The sequence below is a fragment of the Galleria mellonella genome, unplaced genomic scaffold, assembly GCF_026898425.1.
Source record: "Galleria mellonella isolate WM207_F2 unplaced genomic scaffold, CSIRO_AGI_GalMel_v1 utg184, whole genome shotgun sequence".
NCBI classification, from domain to species: domain Eukaryota; kingdom Metazoa; phylum Arthropoda; class Insecta; order Lepidoptera; family Pyralidae; genus Galleria; species Galleria mellonella.
This window is the reverse complement of record NW_026442025.1, coordinates 8,145,875-8,165,776: the sequence shown is the minus strand read 5'-3', so window position 1 is coordinate 8,165,776 and position 19,902 is coordinate 8,145,875. Positions and strand designations below refer to the sequence as shown.

The window sequence follows — 19,902 nt, the reverse complement described above, 5'->3', positions numbered from 1 at the left end:
GAAATATACCCCTGCATTTTCTTGTTCGTTTCATGAATTTTCAATGTAGTGTTTTAAATTACAACACAAAAAATTATTGTAATTTACACATGGGTCTAGGTTTTTTGGATCGTATTACCAGATGTTCGTTGCCTGATTTTACATGACATAAAGTAGTCTTTATTGAGAGCCAGGAAATTGGTATGATTTATCGTCATCACCATATCAGCAGGTTACTGTCCACTGCTGAACATAGGCTACCTTATAAGGGGTGCTTTGCCAGTAGTTGCCACGCTTGGCGGGCGGGTTGGAAACCGCAGTTAGGCTTTGGTGATGTTATGAAAGAATGAATTAGGGATGCTACGATGGAAGAGATGCTCCTTCTATGCTGGGACCACACGGCGCACACCACACAATCGCTGTGAGTATGTATTTATTATCATCATCATCCCAGCTGTTAATTATACTCCTTGTAATGCATTTGAGCTCATTGTTTCGTCTAGTGGACGGGGGGGGGGGGGGGTCATCTTACACCGTTCTTGTAAAGAGTCGCTACTTTCTTCCCTATCACTTGTCTGACCTTTGAGCAATGTGAACTATTGCCACTTCATCTTACTTTTCCTTAAGGCTTTGTCGATCACTTTGGTTCTTTTTCAGTTATTCTCATTTCGGATTTTTGATCAACTTCAAAAACAGAGAAGTTTTCAATTCGGTTGTATTTTTTTGTTTGTTACTTCATAACTTCATCAGTTATGAACATCTTTGGAAAATTTTCCGTTTATCTAAAAGGATATACATACAGATCGGTTTTATGGAAATGTAAATAAAAAGTTTAGTTTTTAGTAATATTAATAATAGTAATAGTAGGAATCAAAACAATTAATTCGTTTTGTTGCAATTAAAAATGGTTTATTTTGTGAAACAAAATCTTAAATTATTTATTATATAATTTTTAAATTATAATCTAATAATTAATTTTAACAAACTGTACACATTATTTTAATAATATAATAATTTTTAATAATTTGTTTTTTATATGTTTTTCTTTTTATTCTAAATTCAAAGTAAAATAGTAATGTTTTTATATAATTGTGTAATCTTAACTATTATGTTGTTTTGTTATATGTAATATGTATAATTTATATTATTTTTCTTAAAGAGCGATTGTATTTAATTAATGATATTATTTAAATGAAAAGTTTGTTTAGTGTATGTGTAAATAAATAAATAAATAATATACTATTTTCAATAAAATAAAACTTTTGATTATGAAATACATTTATTTTACGTTTATAATAAAATTTTAACAGGTCAATGCGTGGTACACCTAGAAAATATCTATAGAAAGATAAAGACCAGTCTCAAAGAAAATGTTCCAATATGGAATAAAATAAGTTAACAATGTATTCACTATTCACTATTCACCGCACAGAAGAATTCTAGAAGAATAAGAAATACCGCAGTATTGTTAGATTTATAGTAAGTGTTTTTGACAAGAAAATGTTCAATGTTTAGTTTATTCAAAATATATTAATTATTATTTTTGTTCACTTGATATTGTTACATTATTCTGTTACTCATATTTATATTCATAATAATTCAAAATTATGCCCTACAAAAAAAACCTGACTTTAATTACGATAAAACCTTGAAAATTTTGATTTAAAAACTAAATTAACCGATTTTAATCCTATTTTTATGGGAACTATATATAAGTATATCCTTTCAAATAAAAAATAATGAAAAAAAACGGATTTAGAACTGACGGAGTTATGTGGTAATGAACATAAGAAAAACTATAGCCAAAACCCTCCATCTTTTTGAAGTTTGTTCAAAAGAAAGGCTAGTTTGTTTCTATCTCTTTGAAAACAGAGCAACAAAACTATAGTCATTTTGTGGTTTGAATAGATTCATAAATTGTATTCTTTCCCCATTATTATTCCTTCATTTATACATTATTTTGTATTCATCAATCTTTTTTTATTGAGACTTGAAACGGTAACTGACAGGTCACTTAATGAAAGTGGTAACCATCGCCAGTGGGTGGAGAAGGGATTGTTAATTGTAAAGAGGTTAGTTCCCATTACTAATATACCTTTCAGGTCGATATCCACACGGCTCCCCCTGGATACCAACGTGGTTAATTCGTGGTAAAGTCATCACGATGGACTAACTAACTTGTTTTCATGTTCACCTATCTTCATTGATATCTAGCTTACGTATACTGATAGCATAGGCGGGCTTACTGTTATATTTACATCATTAAAAAAAAATAAGTTGTAGACATGTATAATACCATGAACATTATAGAGCAAACATTCCTGTTAGAAGGCTATTATTAGGGGGACACGCGTACCCAACGTGCTATAATAACAAGGCCGTCTATATTTAAAATAAAACTTCTGTATCTACTCTTTTGGTTTTTTCCCACGCGTGTAATATAGAATGATCCTGTTTATTTATTAAAAAAATAAAAGGTTGAAACATAATGGCATGAAGTGAAAAAAAAATAGAAGTAGGTATTTAGAATTACAATGGTTTATTTTGCTACTTTAATGATTATTTATTTTTAAATAAATAAACCAAACTGTACTAGACATTTGATAAATTTATTTATTTACTAGCTGTATTCTGCGGCTTCATTTATGTAAATCAGTATATAAAATATCCTTCGTGCATATAACCTACCCGTGTAGTTAATTTCATTCAAATCAAGTAGTTTTTGCGTGAAAGAGTAATAGATATCCATCCATTGTTACAAACTTTCGCTTTTACAATATTAATAGAATATAAAAACATCCAGACCAATACAAACAGATATACTTACTAGAGATATACACGAATACGATTGTTTGGTATTGTACGGGAATCAAACCCACGAATTTTGAAAAATATGGGGATATCTTATAAACCGCTAAATCAACTATGTCGTTAAAAATCTAAACTACGCACTCATAATGTCAGTATATATAAGTATATATAGCTACATAAACCAATTTCCGTTATCACGGTCACAATTTGCCAGTCGACCGCAGTTTTCGATCACGTACCGTCCTCGCGATCACAAACCCTATACTATCAGCATGACTACATTTTAACTACCATATTTACTGCTTCAATTATTTTAGAGCACTTTCATTAAGTTATTATGGGATAATGTTATGATACGTGTACACCGTCGCCCTTGAGATAGGAAAATAAGATATTTATTATAACGGTTGGAAAGAAATATTTCATTTTAAACTTCCGTATTGTATACACATATTTTAAATAAATCGATGATCGCAGAATATTTATTAAAAAGCTCTACTAATCAATGATTTGAGCTGCATGACCTGAAGGTTTTATCAACCGAGTGTTACTATTATCCTCGGATATCGTTATTATTATCCCCATGAAGCAATTGAAATTGTTAAAAAGCTGTCAACAGTATGAGACCTACTAATTAATACACTAAAAACACGTGATAATTGGTTGGAACGTAGTGCAGTTTGTAGGGAGGATCAAGATAATAATATTGACAGTGTGAGGGTGCCTGAAGAGACTGTGCAGACTGCTAGACGAAGACGCTGCTCACTTCAGTCCGGTCCAGTTTCAACGTGGATTGACCACGAAGTGGAGCAATCTACGTTGAAACGTCGGCAATAAAGAAGCAGGTAAATAGGTACTATTTACCAGCAAAAATTTTAGTTATTTTAGTAAGTGCATTTTTTATTTTAATTAATGTATTTAAAATTGTAAGGCAGATAAATGTCAAAAGCATTGGACCGATTTAAAAAAATTCAAACATTTTTTCACTTCATGTATCGATAAACGAAAATTCCAATTACAAGGTTCCAAGAATTAAATTTACCTTCTAATGTACATAAGGGTATTTAAGGGGGAGCCGGGTAGGCCGTACTCACCCCAGAACCGTCTGATGCCCACCCCAGGATGCGAGTGTAGCTTTTAAGTATGCGCATAGCCATATCTGAGAGTACATAATGGGGCCAATTCTGAGAGGCCATTTCTCTATCTACCTATGAAAAAAATTAAAATTTCAATTTGATACAACACAGAAATATTTATTCTAAGAACCAATATTGACTAAATTTGTAATAAGTTTTAAATCAAAATTATTATAAATTTATTTTATGATGATCTATGAAACTCTAATTTCGTGAAATTATCGAATCAACATTTTTTTATGCAACTTAGAATGACAAACAAGCTGACGGCCCACCTGATGGAAAGTGGTAATCGTCGTCTATAGATATGAGCAGTACTATGGCCATAACAGAGTATACTGTTTCGCCCATGATACCGTCCATGCGTTGGAAATCATTATGATTGTATGCATTACAAGCTTTTTTGGGTTTATAACGCCTGTTTAGTTTTGTATAGCAAATATGTTAACTTTACACTTTTATGTTCTGTAATTTAAAGGCATATGTAATGTAAGTGATATGGGTGTAATAATTATAACATATTGCAAGTAAACTCTCAAATTTTCTTTTTGAAAATCTGATATTTTCTGGCGTTAAAAGGTATTTGTACAATATTTTTCCGAAAAGATTTTCTGTTTTAGATGTTTTAGTAGTTTTAGTAATCAACGGTCTATGAAGGAAAAGTATCTCTTTTTAAAGCAATTATTTCATCAGGATATATATTGCTAGCAAATACATTAAGGCGTTAAATAACAAAGTTCAATGGAATGATAATTTTATTAATAATGATGTTACAATAAATCTTTAGCATTAATTTGAGTAATAAGTTGCATTTGAAAATAGATAATTAAATAAAATTTCATTAATTTAAATAAATGACACTGCGACATATGCATAGTATTTATTCTAGAGAAGACTTCCGTATGAAGTCAAAACAATTGTCGGAAACGACAAACGAAGTTCAACAAATTTCCGTTATCCTTGATTAAGTTCCGTTATCCGCAGGTATAAATCATATATTCGTACTAAGAATAGTACCTGGCATTCACTTTCTACGTTATAAAATAAATAGATAAATTGTAGACGTAATATATTGTACTGTGGCAGAGGGGAAAGGGATTGTTAGTAATAGGAGTCTATAGCAAGCAATAGACCTCCACGCGGGTCCCCCTGGAAACCATCTTGATTAACTCTTTACGAGTTTTAATTGGTCATTATAGGCCAACTGACCTATCATCATTTATTCTCATCTATCATCTTTCACTAGTGCCCTGCCATTATATACCGATAGCGCAGGCAGGGTTACCATTCCATTATCACCCATTAAAAAAGGACCTACTTAATCTCGCCCATAATAACTCTGTTGTCTTGCCTTTATACATCGATAGCGCAGATGGAGTTATCTTTCCGTTATCACCAATTAAGAAAAACGTATTACCAATTAAGAAAAAACACTATCACACACAATGACATTTCACTGTTACGCACAAAATACTAAATACCAAATAGTTATAAATTGCATAGACTTCATGAACTTGCCCTTATATGTGCTGTGAGAAACAACAAGAAACATGTGACACTACAAAATACTTCATCCAAATAAAGGTAATTGTAGAATAACACACATTTATTTGGATCAATAAAATTACATTGCGTTTCACTGCAGATCTATCAAACAATAGAAGAACCATATGTAAAGATTATAAATAAACAACTTCAATTGTGGCAAAACCAGTTATTTTGATCTCAAAATTTACCTACTGAACCGATTTTGATAAAATTTCTATGGAACTATTTTGTAAGTTTATCTTAACAGGTAAAAAAAATCCAAATTGGTTTAGGACTGACAGAGTTATGAGATAAGAAATATAAAAAAATACAACTAAATTGAAAAAACTCTTTCTTTTTGAAGTTGGTTAATATGCTGCCTCACTAGTATAGAACCCAATGTGCATAATTTTTATACATATTTCTGGAATATATGTTATTTCTCTAGAATAAGTATTTTTTTGTTAGTTGATTAGTTGGCTAATTTTTAGAAATATATTTCATGTTGTTTATACACTAAAAAAGCAAATTTATAATTTTCAGCGTAAGGAAAAATGCGACAATTTCAAATTAAAATCAATTATCAAAAATATTGTATAATTTGTTTATTTTAACTCTTTGAGTGTTTCATTAAGGATTTGATATCTATTTAATTGGAGTCGATATAAATTTTTTAAAAAGGGACAAAAAATTAACATATTAAATAGTTGTGGCATTTATTTAAGCAGATTTGTGGTCAATGTTTTGCAATCCCATATTTTTTGATATCACACATTTTGCATTATTTATATTTTCTACGATTAAATCTTTCGCGGTGTGTTGAACTGGTAAAACTGTATTAAGTCGAAAATAGATTATTATTACCATTTATTAAACTAATTTAAAGGATAAAAAAATTGAGGCGGACTTTAGAAAGTTAAGTTAGTATAGAAGGCATAAATTTTTTTAACAACTTACGACGTATGTTTCTTTGACAAGTTTTTTTTAATTTCTTTATTAAGTTAGAAAAAGTACTTCTTTGATGCTAATGATTTTGATTTCACTTTGTAAGTGAACTGACGCGTACATAATCATATTAAAGAAATAAGAGCTTTTTGTCTAAGATTCCCATACATATTTTTTGTATAACTTAGAATAGCAAGCTAGCTGACGGCTAATAGAAAGTGACCTCTCATCATGAACATAACAAAGTATACTGTGTCGTTCGTGACACTCTTCATGTGTTGCCATTCTTGAGGACTCAGGTGTTATGCCTCTCTACTCTGTAATTTCATTGTCTTATCCCATCCATCACACCGAATCACAGCCATGCAAACACAACTGCTTTACGTCAGAAACAGAAATAAAATAGAGGTACCCAAGCAAACGACTTTTGTACAAAGTCTCTTCGGTGAGTAAATTAAGTAACGACTTTAAAAAAAAAAACAGTTTTTATTGAATTTCGTCGAATAAAGAAATGCAGGTGTCATTAGAAAGAGGAAAGGATATTTTATTAAATGACTTTTTCGCGAGATATTAGACTCTAGGGACTACAAGTTGATTTCATTCTTTCTTCCTACGCTCAACTTTTTAAGTATACCTATCTACATATAAAAATATATAATTTAATTTAAAATAATGTCTGTCAAAGTAATTGCCGTGGGTGCCCTGGCATAGAATGGGCCACCCTATCCTTTCCCGTGGGTATCGTAAGAAGTGATTAAGGAAGAGCGAGAGATGGGCAGCAGCGTCCCTCTTCAAACATTTCTAAAAGCCTAACTACGGTTACCAATCCACCTGCCAAGCGTGACAATTACTGGCAAAAGTCCTCTTATGGGAAAGGCTTATGTCCAGTAGTGGACAGTTAATAGCTGAAATAATAATAATAAAATGGCTGTTAAAAAATCTTATCTTTCAGTTAACATTTATACATTGTTTTGTATAGGCTTTATGTGTGGACGAGTAATTCGACTGGATGCTCATTGAAATGAATTTATATAATATAAAAAGGCAAAAAATGTTTTGGTCATATCAAGAAATTACAGAGGTATTAGCCTTCAAGAACTTTGAAGCCTAGTTGCGGAATTATATTAAAAGAAGATGATGATTTGTCTCTTTAACAACAATCTAGACTAGATAAATTTAAGCCTGTATCGCGGTTTGTGTATATGGAGTGCCTTGAAGTTTAAAATCCTTCATTAATATCTGTACCCCTGAATATAGAAGGTAGAGACTTGGAACACATTATTAATGGTATTTATTATTATTAGGTACGCAAACATCGTCGTATTTATTAAACAGGCACTTACTGGGAAGTATTATAGGGAATACAAGTAGTAGGAGTAGAGACATGATGACTCAGTTTAGTTCAACTAAATACCGCAAGAAGAAACGCCGCCGCGAAGGAAAAAGGAAAGCCTACCTCTGCACAACAGTTTAAATAAGTTCGAGGGAGACAGCTGTAATTTTCCAGTTGCGTTTTCCGTTTAGCGCCCGTTGACTCTAGGCAACGCTACTTGGTCGGATATGTCGCTTTTTGCGCTCAAATCTCTCAGTATTGGCCGCGCCATCGAGGCGGATGTCGTATAGCTCTCTAGCAGTACGAGAAATAACAATACGCTGCATTATATTCCGATATTTCAACATCTCATTTGTGTTTACAGCTTAGAAATAACCATTGTAAGATCTTGCAACAACAATAGATCGTTGAAGCCTCCCCAGTCTTTGTTTTTTCCCTTTATTTCCTTTTAGTTCCATTATTTTGACCGGGAAAACGCAAAACGCCGGGTGGGTGTAAAATTTTCTGTGGAATAACGCATTAACATTCAGTGTAATTTGTTGTTCAATGACAGTTCAGACTGTCCAAAAACGTGGAGACATACCGTGGTGTTTTGTTTTTTTGGTTTTGTTGTTTTATTTTTTACTTGACTACACCAACAACTGAGGTGTGGTTGTCAACACGTGGAATATCGATCGCTCACCGAGTCTGAGGTGAGTATTCATGAATAAAATTTTGAAATGCGTTCCACTATTCAATTTCTTTAATAGTTCGTCCACAGTTTGAGGTCGTAGGTTGTTATTGTATGTGTTTTATCTAATTTCAATGAATAATGGTTTCGCTAATGGAGTTGAACAGTTCAACAGGAAAAATGATGATAAATATGACATTTGGCTTCCGTGGTTGATGATAAACAGCTGGCTTTGTCCTGTTTCAGGAATGTCAGATAAAATTCTCATTTACATCTTTATTTTAAATTGTAGTTATGGCAATAATATGTCTATGAACAAAACTAATAAATGCAACATTAAAAACAATTCTTGCAACCTGTAAATAAGTATATTAGTAAAACTTTTATCCTGTTATTGAGGTTTTAACTTAATAATCGTTTAATAATAATAATTTAATTACTGAGTCGGTTCGGCTTTGAACCGCTACATATAGGTATGACGGCTCCTGCAGTCCAGTGATAAGGCACGTTCCTTCTGATACTTTAATAAGGTCCCGTGTTGGAAATACCGAATTCATATTACAAAGTTTTGTAAAGTCATTTTGGTTTGGCGTGACAGTTGTATAATACTTTGCATCTTGCCTGGTTTCTTATAGCCTAAGGTTTTCTTTATTTCACAAACATTTGAAATAAATACTGAATAGATTAAATGTAGGTTAATAAACTTGAAGAATCCTTATTATGCCCTTTTTAAAGATACTTGCACCTTTCAAATAAACTCCATGGAGCTCTTATTTGTAAAACAGATTACTTTTATTTCTCTTATATTTATTTTAGTATTTCAATCAATTCAGATTTAGGATTTTTTTATTATATTATATTATCTGTTCAGCCTTAATTCTCCCGGATGCAACGATTAGGATTTGCACAAAACTTGATCAAACTAAATCTTACGTTGATGTATTAAGGTTTAGTTTCATCAGGCAATAATTAATCGAAATTTTTACATATACCAGAATCGGGATCTCTGATTATTCTCTATATAAGTGTTTGTTGCTTGATCATTAGACAGATTATTTTTAATGGATCAACTAGTTATATTATTTGACATTTATAAAAGTTTATGCTCGTTTTTACAATTTTACCAATCAATTGTCCTTTACATACAGGGTTTCCCTTAACACTCACATGAAGATATATCCAGAGCCAGAAGTTCAAACGCTAGAGGAATTATGAGCCTTAACTCTTAAATGTCTAAATGTTAAGGATAATTTTGCCCAGAAATATCTTTTTCTATTTTCATAAAATACTAAAAATTTTTAAAATTTTTTTAACAAATTAGAGAGTATATTCGAGATATAATGAATACCAATATAAATATATATATTGCCATATTATAAACACGAGCATGGGTGGACTTGTTTCTGAAACAGATTTTTTGCAGTCAATCCTATACAGTTGGAAAGCATATCGTTAGCGGGCAGCTTTAGCTTTAGCACGAGCACTTTAGTTGCCCGCTAACAAGCTAAATGAACAACTATTTATACACCGAATATGAAAAACTATTAATACTAATCAATATATAAGTTATAAATAAACAGTTAAATGAAATATTAATATATATTACAATAAAACATAAATATAATACCTCCATATTTATGTAGTAAATGTTGAAATAAATGAATATACTAGCTACATTAGAAATTTAGTTTATTTATTTTAAGATATGACAGTTAATTTAGAAAAATAAAGATTAAGAATCAGTGGGAAGAAAATATTTTTTTAAGTAGGTAGTTAATAGTAGGACTCTCTTGTATGTGAAAAGGGAATTTGTTCCATAATTGGGCAACTCGATATGAGAAAGAGTTTCCCATAAAATATGTCCTACGCAAAGGAAGTTCGAGCATCTTGGACTGAACCTGACAGGAGTGTTTAGGGCGGACTAGTGATAATAATAATTTAAACCGGGAGCGGGGATACAATAGATAATTGGGATTATTAAGTATCTTATAAAGGAAAGATAGGATGTGAATAACACGTCGTTGTCGGATAGGGAACTTCTTTAAACTGGTTGCGAAAAACACAGACGTGATTGTATTTACGAAGACCAAAGATGAACCTAATTGCTAGATTTTGTAAACGTTCTAGCTTGTTTAGAAGCTCCTCAGTCACATACGAAAAATATACGTCGGCAATATTTATTGTGTTAGAAATAAGTACCTAACAGATTTAGGTTAAATGGTGCCCTAGGGAATGTACAATTCATAAAGAAATCTGTTTTTAAAGATTTTAAGTTTCAAATATCTGAATAAATTCACTGGAGAGATTTTTTCAAGTTTATTGCCTACTATAAATATAGATTAGCATGCAATTAGAACTTTAAAGTTTATTACAGGATCAGTAAGGCGTACGCAATGTTTCTAGTACGCAGATGAAGTAGTAACCACTAGGTGTTTGTATGCTTCTTTTGCCACATGAGTACAACCAAATACGAGTACAATGAGATGCAAATACTGTAATAGCTAATACTAATACTAGATATAAAATATTATACATTATACATATATAAAAGTACTACTATTCTTTAAGTGAAGATCGTAATATACAAGCAATAGAAAAACGTCATGCCCCAGATATGTTCCACTTTACTTACATGATAGTTTTTTCTTGGTTTAAAAAGTCGATGAAGATCTAAAATGTATATGTTAATTTGTGGTCAGCTTTACAGTAAAAGAGAATATCTGAGAGATGGAGATATGGTAGTTTTTGTGATATCGAATCACAAAAATTTCATCCTTGAAATATGGACAATTTGTTACGTTCACCATTACGTATTTAGTAATAACCTTATTTCTTCATCTAGGACTACAGTTGTAATATTTGTTTCTTATAAAAGACTAGCTGTGTATTCAAATAGGTTCCTATTAGAATTTAATGTAAGATGCTCTACAACATTAATATTTACATATGGACATATGGCGTGTCAGTGATCAAATATTAAACAAATTGTACTTTGTGGCATTATAATAAAGAACATAATTTCATACATTACTTCATAATACTGTTTATATTTTGGTCATGTTTAGGTAAACGAGTAATTTAGCAGTATTCTGGTTATGCCTCGGTACAGTAATTTTTGTATAATTTAAAACTTTAAAGTTTTTATATTTGTGATGAGCAAATATTGCAAGTAAATAGTTTGTTTACAACAAGAAATTACCGTCTTGTCGATATTTTTTTACATCAAGAAGATTCAATTGATACTTAGCAGTTACCATATCCTGAAAGATTTTGATACTAGTACTCATTTATCTGTTTCCAAAACTTTATGGGTATACCATCTTATCTATTCCTGCAGTGAAGCAGCTTTGTGCGTTCTTTTATTTAAGCCTGAAGGGTAAGGTAATAAGTGTGAATATTTAAGTTAATAGGAAGCAATACGTTCCGTTATTTATATGATACTGATAGTATTGTTCATTTCTACGGTTACCACTTTCCAACAGGTGGGTCGTCTGGTAAGTCTTGTTTGCTATTCTCCGTAATATATCTTATACCCCAGGGTTTAATTAGGACTTGGGTAGCGGGAATGCTTCTATAGCTTTGAAACAATCAATAATCTGTTTATATGTGATTACAATTCCAATAGATGTAGAAATTGTATTTATAATGCATACGTCATTTCTAATCTCAGGCTCATAGTCAAAACAAACTGAAGAGATTGTCAATGAAACAACGAATTGATCAATTGGACCTTCCATTAATTTTATGTGAGCTTGTTATGATATATATATATATATATATATTATAATCATTTCAGCTGTTAACTTTCCATTGCTTAATATAAGAATTCGCCATAAGGGGAGTTTTGCCAGTTGTTGCTACCCTAGGCAGGTGGGTTGGCAACCGCAGTTAGGCTTTTAGAGATGTTTTGAGAGGAACGCTTCTGCCTATCCCTATACCATTAAATTCTTTTAGTTTCATCTTACGACACCCACAGGAAAAGAAGGAGATATATCGGAACCACATGGTCATATAATTATATAATTGTTACATCTTTATAACAGCTTTTAGTTTTGTTCAGATTAGTTTTGCAATTGTTCACTTCAACTGGATTTGCAACTAATCATTAACAAATATCAATTATTTAAAATTAACCCTTTACACACGAGCGTTACTCAGTTAATGGTTTTAATCAACGACAGGGATTACTGCAGTCAATGCATTTCTTGTCAGCTTTAAACACCTTACTATCAAAAATCAAGGATTATCAAAATTAGTTATCTTTCTTCAGCCGAGTAACAGTCAACGTCATGCAATATGCGAGCAGCGAAAGATTTTTTTTTTATTATAACATCATTGCGAGTGGCTCGTATGTAATAGCATATGCGTGATTCCAATGATTCAATTTAGTACGTAAGTATATAGAAATCGTTGATTTTTATCTGCTCATCTTCTAAGTCATTGAATAAGATTTCGACGTGATTTACACTTTAAGATTCATTTACTTTCACATTTATTTTTTTTTAGTTACTTTTCTATACCTTTTATGTTTTTAAATAATTTGCGTAAAAGTTGCTGCAACGAGTATTCACATTAAGAACTTTTTTAAAAATAACTTTCTTTGTAACTTATTCACCTTTTCATTTCTACAGACGAAAGAAGCTTTGAAAGCTCCAGGTTTTCAACATGGGAAAGCTAGCAAACTACAACTTATATATTAGTTCAATAAATAGCAGCATTATTAGTTTAGAAGAGTAAATCTTATCAGATTTATGGATTGGGTAGTAATGATTTAAGGGTTCCGCAAGACTGCACAAAAACAGCTGGCAATTTGTATTGGTCTTTGCAGAATTACCGGCGACCTCTTGAATTATATAGGATTTAAAATTATACAATATTTACCATACTGAAGTTAATTCAGAAGAAATAATTTCCTTAGCTGGTTTGTCTAAGATTCTAAAATATTAGATCCAGTAGGAAAATATTTATCTCCGAAGATATCTGGAATCGAAGTGCCAATGATCGGGTTGTGTTCAGCAGTGGATATACTATCCTAAGTCTAAAGAAAAAAAACAAGCTGTATTATTATAGTATAGATACGTAGTTATTATTTAACAGAATATTATTCGTAATGTTATTTATATTATATTTATAATTACTATAGCTGACTAATATGTTTTTCTGTTTATTATTTGCAATGGTGTGGATGTGTATATTTTGTATGTATTTTATTGCGGTAAATTATTATAGGTATATTTATTTTTTAACCAACGTTAAAAAAGAGGAAATTCTGAATTGGACTGCTTTTTTATGTCACGTATAACGGAATAACTTCATCAATTGTAAACAATCTTGGTTTTTAAATTAAAAGAATTGTATTAAAATTAAAGGAGTAATTTAAAAACTAAAGTCGATTGAAAATTGAAGTTTTAGAATTTAATTGTGTAATTATTTAAATTAATTTAAAATTTTATACAGAATTATATATATCTCTTTGTTTAAGTATTTAGATTAAACCTATAGTGATTAGAGATATCCATGGTAGGGATTTTGTATGTTCAAATAACGTAATGTTCCTTACGCCATTAGTATTGCTGTATCTACGTGATTCTGTTTCTACTGTTTGTGGCAACATAATTACTTACTTTATGCTAGTATAATATCTTATTACTTCTGAAGAAGCTCCAGATTGAAACCATAATGATATAGTATTGTTGTTCTGTTATATTACATAATAGTTAACAAACTTTTTATGGTTTTATTTGCTTTCTTTTTTCTCTTTTCTTATAATGCCAGTCGAATATCGTATTAAAAATAGACATATAATATTGCATATCAAGTGGTATATATATGTCTTAGTATAGTTAAATATATTTGTTTAATTTAATTCATTGTTTAATTTAATCAATTTTCATTAACTATTTCCCACCTAATCCATTGAACGTTTCACCCTAATATTACACATTATATAAAATTGAATATATTTGTTTTTTAAATCTCACACCAGAGGGAAACTTTGTACAAAAGTCGTTTGCTTGGGCACCTCTGTCCCATTCGTGTTTCTACCGTGAAGCAGTTATGTTTGTTTGGCTGTGTTTCGGTTTGAAAGGTGGGATATGGCAATGAATTTACAGGGTACAGAGGAAAAACATGTGACTCCTCAGAAATGGCAACGCATGAGGGGTAACATGGGCGAAACCATATACACTGTTATGTCCATGATACTGCTCATGTCTATAGGCGACGGTTACCATTTTCCATCAGGCGGGTCGTATGCTTGATTGCCACCTCAGTGGCATAAAAAAACATATGACGTCAATCTTCTCTCAAAAAAATTCTTATATTATGTACTACATAGAATTTTATTTATAACAGGTGATTTATATAGATGATGTCTAATCGGTGGTGTTATTGAAAATGATGCCTATATGGATAGCGTAATTGGAAACGCGTTTAGCCTACATATCTGAAGGGTACGAGTTGGTATTTGTTATTTAACTAGCATTTATTTGTGGCTTCGTCCGCGTGACCGGAATATATCGATTGATCGGCATAAATAGGACCCTACGTCATTCTCCGTCTCTATAATAGATGCATGCCAAATTAATAATAGTATCTCTTTATTTGGAATTAAAACATTGGTTACCATATTATTGAAAACGATGATATTCGCTGAAGTATGAAACTGTGTTGCGAATACCAACGCCCTCCTCCTCATTGCAGGATTCCAAAACAAACCAATTAAGACGTACAGTTTAGTTACATCAATGACGACATTTTTTTGTCTCTAGAAAGTACAGTCATTTAAAAAAATTATATAAGGATTGGTGGAGCAGTTAAGAGGCTAAGTGGTAACAAACAAACTCACTTTCACATTTATAATAATAGTAAGGAAATAATACATAATACTGCTCATTTTAAAGTTAAAGGCAATGAAATTTTGTATATGACGTTTGTTATTGTTTTATGGAAGTATTGACATGATCTAACTTTTTAATTATAAACATGCACCTTTCAAGTTGAAGCAATATCTATTATAAGATAGAGAAAGTACCTAATTGTTTCCCAAGACGCAAAAAATATGCAGGTGTCATAACTGCTGTCATTTAATTTATGACCCATTGAAGATATTTTTTATAATGGGTGAAAATGGCATGGTAGCCCCGCCTGCGCTATCGGGATATCGGCGGGGTACCAGTGAAAGGTGATAGGTGATTTCTGTTTTTCCTCATATTCCTCTTTTTCCTATCCCAAAAGAGATCTAGTTTAAAAAGATAAACATGTCGTTTAAAGGGTGGAATTGATCTTCCTTCATTTTTGTTTTTATTAAAGGTATACACAACAGGTTACAATCAATAACATTATAGACTTTATATAAAGATAATAGATTAAACTAGATTGAGACCCAGACAGGTGTACACACAGCATGGTTAAAGCAGTCGGCAAACAATGTTAAATTATAAAGTTATATAAAGAAAGCATATGAATTTGGTAAAAAAACAGTGAAGTACATGCAAATAATAAAAATACATAAAGATTTGGACATGTCAAAGAGACTTGATGGCTGATTGTAAAATGCTTTTGAAGGTGTTTAGACGTGAGTTAAAGATATCAATTTGAGGACATTTAGCTGAAAATTCATTAAAAGTACGACACATATGAATAAGCGGGTTATAATATGATGTATTGTTCTTATAAACGTAGAGTGTGCTTCAGACATTCTTTCTTTTACTCTCTTTTCTAACTCACTTTATTATTTGACCACATACATATATAAGATATCCTGTCTATAATTATGGATACTGACGTACAGGTTAGAACATAACCTATTAGTGTTCAAAATTTTTCCTTGTTTAGCCATTTAAGCAGATCTGAATAATAAACATCCAAACAACAAACCAGAGGGAGACTTTGTACAAAAGTCGATTGCTTGGGTACCTCTGTCCCATTCGTGTTTCAACCGTGAAGCAGTTGTGTTTGCATGGCTGTGTTTCGGTTTGAAGGGTGGGATATGGCGTGAATTTACTGGGTACAGAGGAATAACACCTGAGTCCTCAGGAATGGCAACGCATGGGGGATATCATGGGCGAAACAGTATACTCTGTTACGTCCATGGTACTGCTCATATCTATAGGCGACGGTTACCACTTTCCATCAGGTGGGCCGTCAGCTTGTTTGCCACTCTAAGTTTTATAAAAAAAAAAAAAATTACAAACTTTCACATCTATACTATTATAAAATTTAATTTATTTAAAGACAAAACATGTTTGTTTACACATATATTTATAGAGGTAATACGGTCAATTAATTCATTTAAAAATTTGGTATAAAATATTTTATTTATTTACTTATACTTTTCAGTTACTAAAAGTAAATAATGGTTTTTTAAATAAATGTTTACAAAATAGGCAATTAAGATTTGCATAATTGCGAATCCTTACAGTGTTGTCTTTTTTCGTTAAAGGAAAAAATATTTCAACTAAACCGTACCATAATGCAGTGTGACGATATCACGGTACTCTCACGATTCCAAAGGACCGAAGGTCCAGTGACCTACAAGGTAAAAGCAACCCCATTTCCTTAATGGCTTTAATGAATATTCCAAAGCATTAACTGTATACGGAACACATTACTGAATTATCAGCAATGACTAGACCGTATCGGTACTACGCCATTAGCACGTTTTTTCCAGTAACCGTAGGAAAAAAAAAACTTTTACTGATAAACCAAAATCTACCCAAAGATTTGTGCATTAAGATCGTCATTAGAACGTAGATAAGTGATTTCTTTTGCAGAATCCAAATGCATCAGAATCACATTTGTAATTTTGCAAAAAGTAAGCGCATGACTTGTAATAAGTATGTTTCGTAACATGCTCCGGATAGAGCATAATATGTCGGGTCAAAAGCTATACGATGTATCCAACATTCACTTTCTATTCCGTGCGAATTATAATCATTATTTTTTGTAACATGTCAGAGAGTCGACGGCTTGGTTTACTTCTATTGTAATTATAATTTGGTAGTTTGGATGTCTCAGTAAAGATCTAGACTTAATTCAGAATAAAGGTCTAGATTTTATAGGTTACTATATAATGTTAGAATGAAATAAATTAGGACGTATTTGTTGAATGGATTAAAAGTAATCTTTGTCATTTGTAGAATGAAAAGGTAGAAAGATTACTTTAATCCCATTTTGTAGAATTCTTGTTTTCATTTAATTGACACAAAAATCTTTCACATTTATCGATTATATTGTGTATAATTAATGATATATTAAAGTAATTTACATTAATAAAATGTACTAATATTAATTAGTCAGGACACATGATCAGAATTTTAATTAAATTTATAAATGATGTATAAAAAAAACTGTACAGCGTAAAGTAATGATTAATTTTCTATTGACATTTGGGCTGTTTTCTCGACTTTGATTTGCTATACTATCTATCTCTTTAAATCCCTAAGAGAAGGATTTTCTAATAGAGAACTGTGTATTAAAAATGTTTCATCATACCTATACTCGTATTTACGGGATGACCTTTATTGATTTTCATCAAGTTTGTAGAATTACTTCATAAATTATTACTTTGTTGAGATGTTATAACAGCGTTGAATCTCATTCTTAAATGATTAAACATTCCATTTAGGATTTAGGTCTTTCAGAATTTACAGCTCAATTCATTTGATTCTCAGTTTTGTACAGCGTTAGGTATTTTATTTATTCTATAGTATTGTAAAGATATACTAGGTAGTATTTCAAATGAAATTAAATATAATCCAGTCCAGTCCAATCCAGTGTGTTTGTTAAGACGTATTATTTTTTTAAAATGCTCAAATAATTACTTGCTTTGGCAATGTGGGTTATTAATGTTTTTGAAATATATTTCGCTGTGTGTCTCGGCGTAGAATAGGCCATCTCTATCTTTTCCGTGGGTATCATATGAGACGACTTAGGGAACTTATGGTCAAGGGATGGGCAGCAGCGTACTTCTTAAAACTTTTTAGAAATCTAAAAGCCTAACCGCGGTTGCCAACTCGCGTAGCAACTGCTGACAAAACTCACCTTATGAGGAAGGCTTATGTTCAGCTGTAGTCAGTTAACGGTTGAAATAATAAAAAATATATATAAGCTTAAAAATTAAACTACTTGTCTTGATATTTAAAAAAAAAACGGTGTTATTACTGTTTTTAACGAGACAGTTAAAGGATAATAGTATGAAATAATATGGTGGCTATAAACTGTTAAAAACTTGGGAAATTTAACAGACGGTTTAATTGTGACATCATAACGCCCACTTATGTGACAAAACAAAGTGTTAATAATTTTATCCAGTCGCCTGACCAATTGTGTTTCATTGATATAAAAAATCGATACATTAATTCACACTTCAATGGAAAATTGTTTACAAAATGGACGATAAGCCGATTGAACGCAATTATATACATTTATCTGACCAAATCCGACCAAATACGAACGGTGCGTAATTAATGAGTATTTTCCCTACTCACTGCTAAATAACCTTCAGTCAACTGTAACTGTAACTTGTTGTAAAGGAAGGCTGGCATTTAATTATGTATGTGGTATATCGTTAGCGTGGGTGAAGGTGAATTTATGCCATGCGAGGAAATCCTCGTCTCCTCTAATTTTTGTTCAATACTACTTTGGTGAGGATGTCCTTTTTTAGTGTCAAGAGTTTCTAGGTAGCCTTCCCGGATGGCGGTGTAACGTGTTCTTTGAAGAACGAAGCAAGAAATAATTATTTTATTTCAAAATGTCATTTTTTAACTATATATATGTACTAGTGATCCGGTCTAGCTTTGTACGAGTAGACAGAATTATCGAAAATCAATATATGATAAAAAAAATTTCAGCCAATTAAACTGATCGGTTATTTTATAGTATTGTATATGGGATTCTTTTGTATTGTATATGTTTTTTTTTATTTATGAACCGATTGAAATAAAATAAACACTAAATGTTAAGTGGAACAAACCGCACCGTATTAGTTAAAGTCGCACATAAGCCGTTTCTAAAATAAGCGTGTATAAACGTACAGACATACAGATAAACAGAAAATTACAAATTTATTATGAGTATGGATGTGTGTGTGAGTTTATGTGTGTAAGTGTATGTTTGTGAGTGTATGCTTATGTTCGGCAGTGGACAGTTAAAGGCTGATATGATGATGGTGATGTGAACTAAGTCAAGGGTATAACTAGTAAAGTTACCAGAGGGAGACTTTGTACAAAAGTCGATTGCACGAGTCGATTGGGTACCTCTGTCCCATTCGTGTTTCAACCGTAAAGTAGTTGTGTTTGCATGGCTGTGTTTCGGTTTGAAGGGTGGGATATAGCGTGAATTTACTGGGTACAGAGGAATAACACCTGAGTCCTCAGGAATGGCAACGTATGGGGGGTATCATAGGCGAAACAGTATACTCTGTTATGTCTATGGTACTGCTCATGTCTATAGGCGACAGTTACCACTTTCCATCAGGTGGGCCGTCAGCTTGTTTTCCG

General features: G+C 31.6%; 1 protein-coding gene across 4 annotated transcripts in view; it reads left to right on the top strand.

Moving 5' to 3' along the window:
* The first annotated feature begins 7,999 nt into the window (after positions 1 to 7,999).
* The window catches only part of LOC113512138 (brain tumor protein), a 588,229-nt gene continuing 576,326 nt past the window's right edge, over positions 8,000 to 19,902 (top strand). For all 4 annotated transcript variants that reach the window (XM_031909206.2, XM_052893752.1, XM_052893753.1 and 1 more), the window contains exon 1: positions 8,000 to 8,423. The gene's annotated coding sequence lies outside the window, so the exon portion shown is untranslated. The remainder of the gene's footprint in view (positions 8,424 to 19,902) is intronic.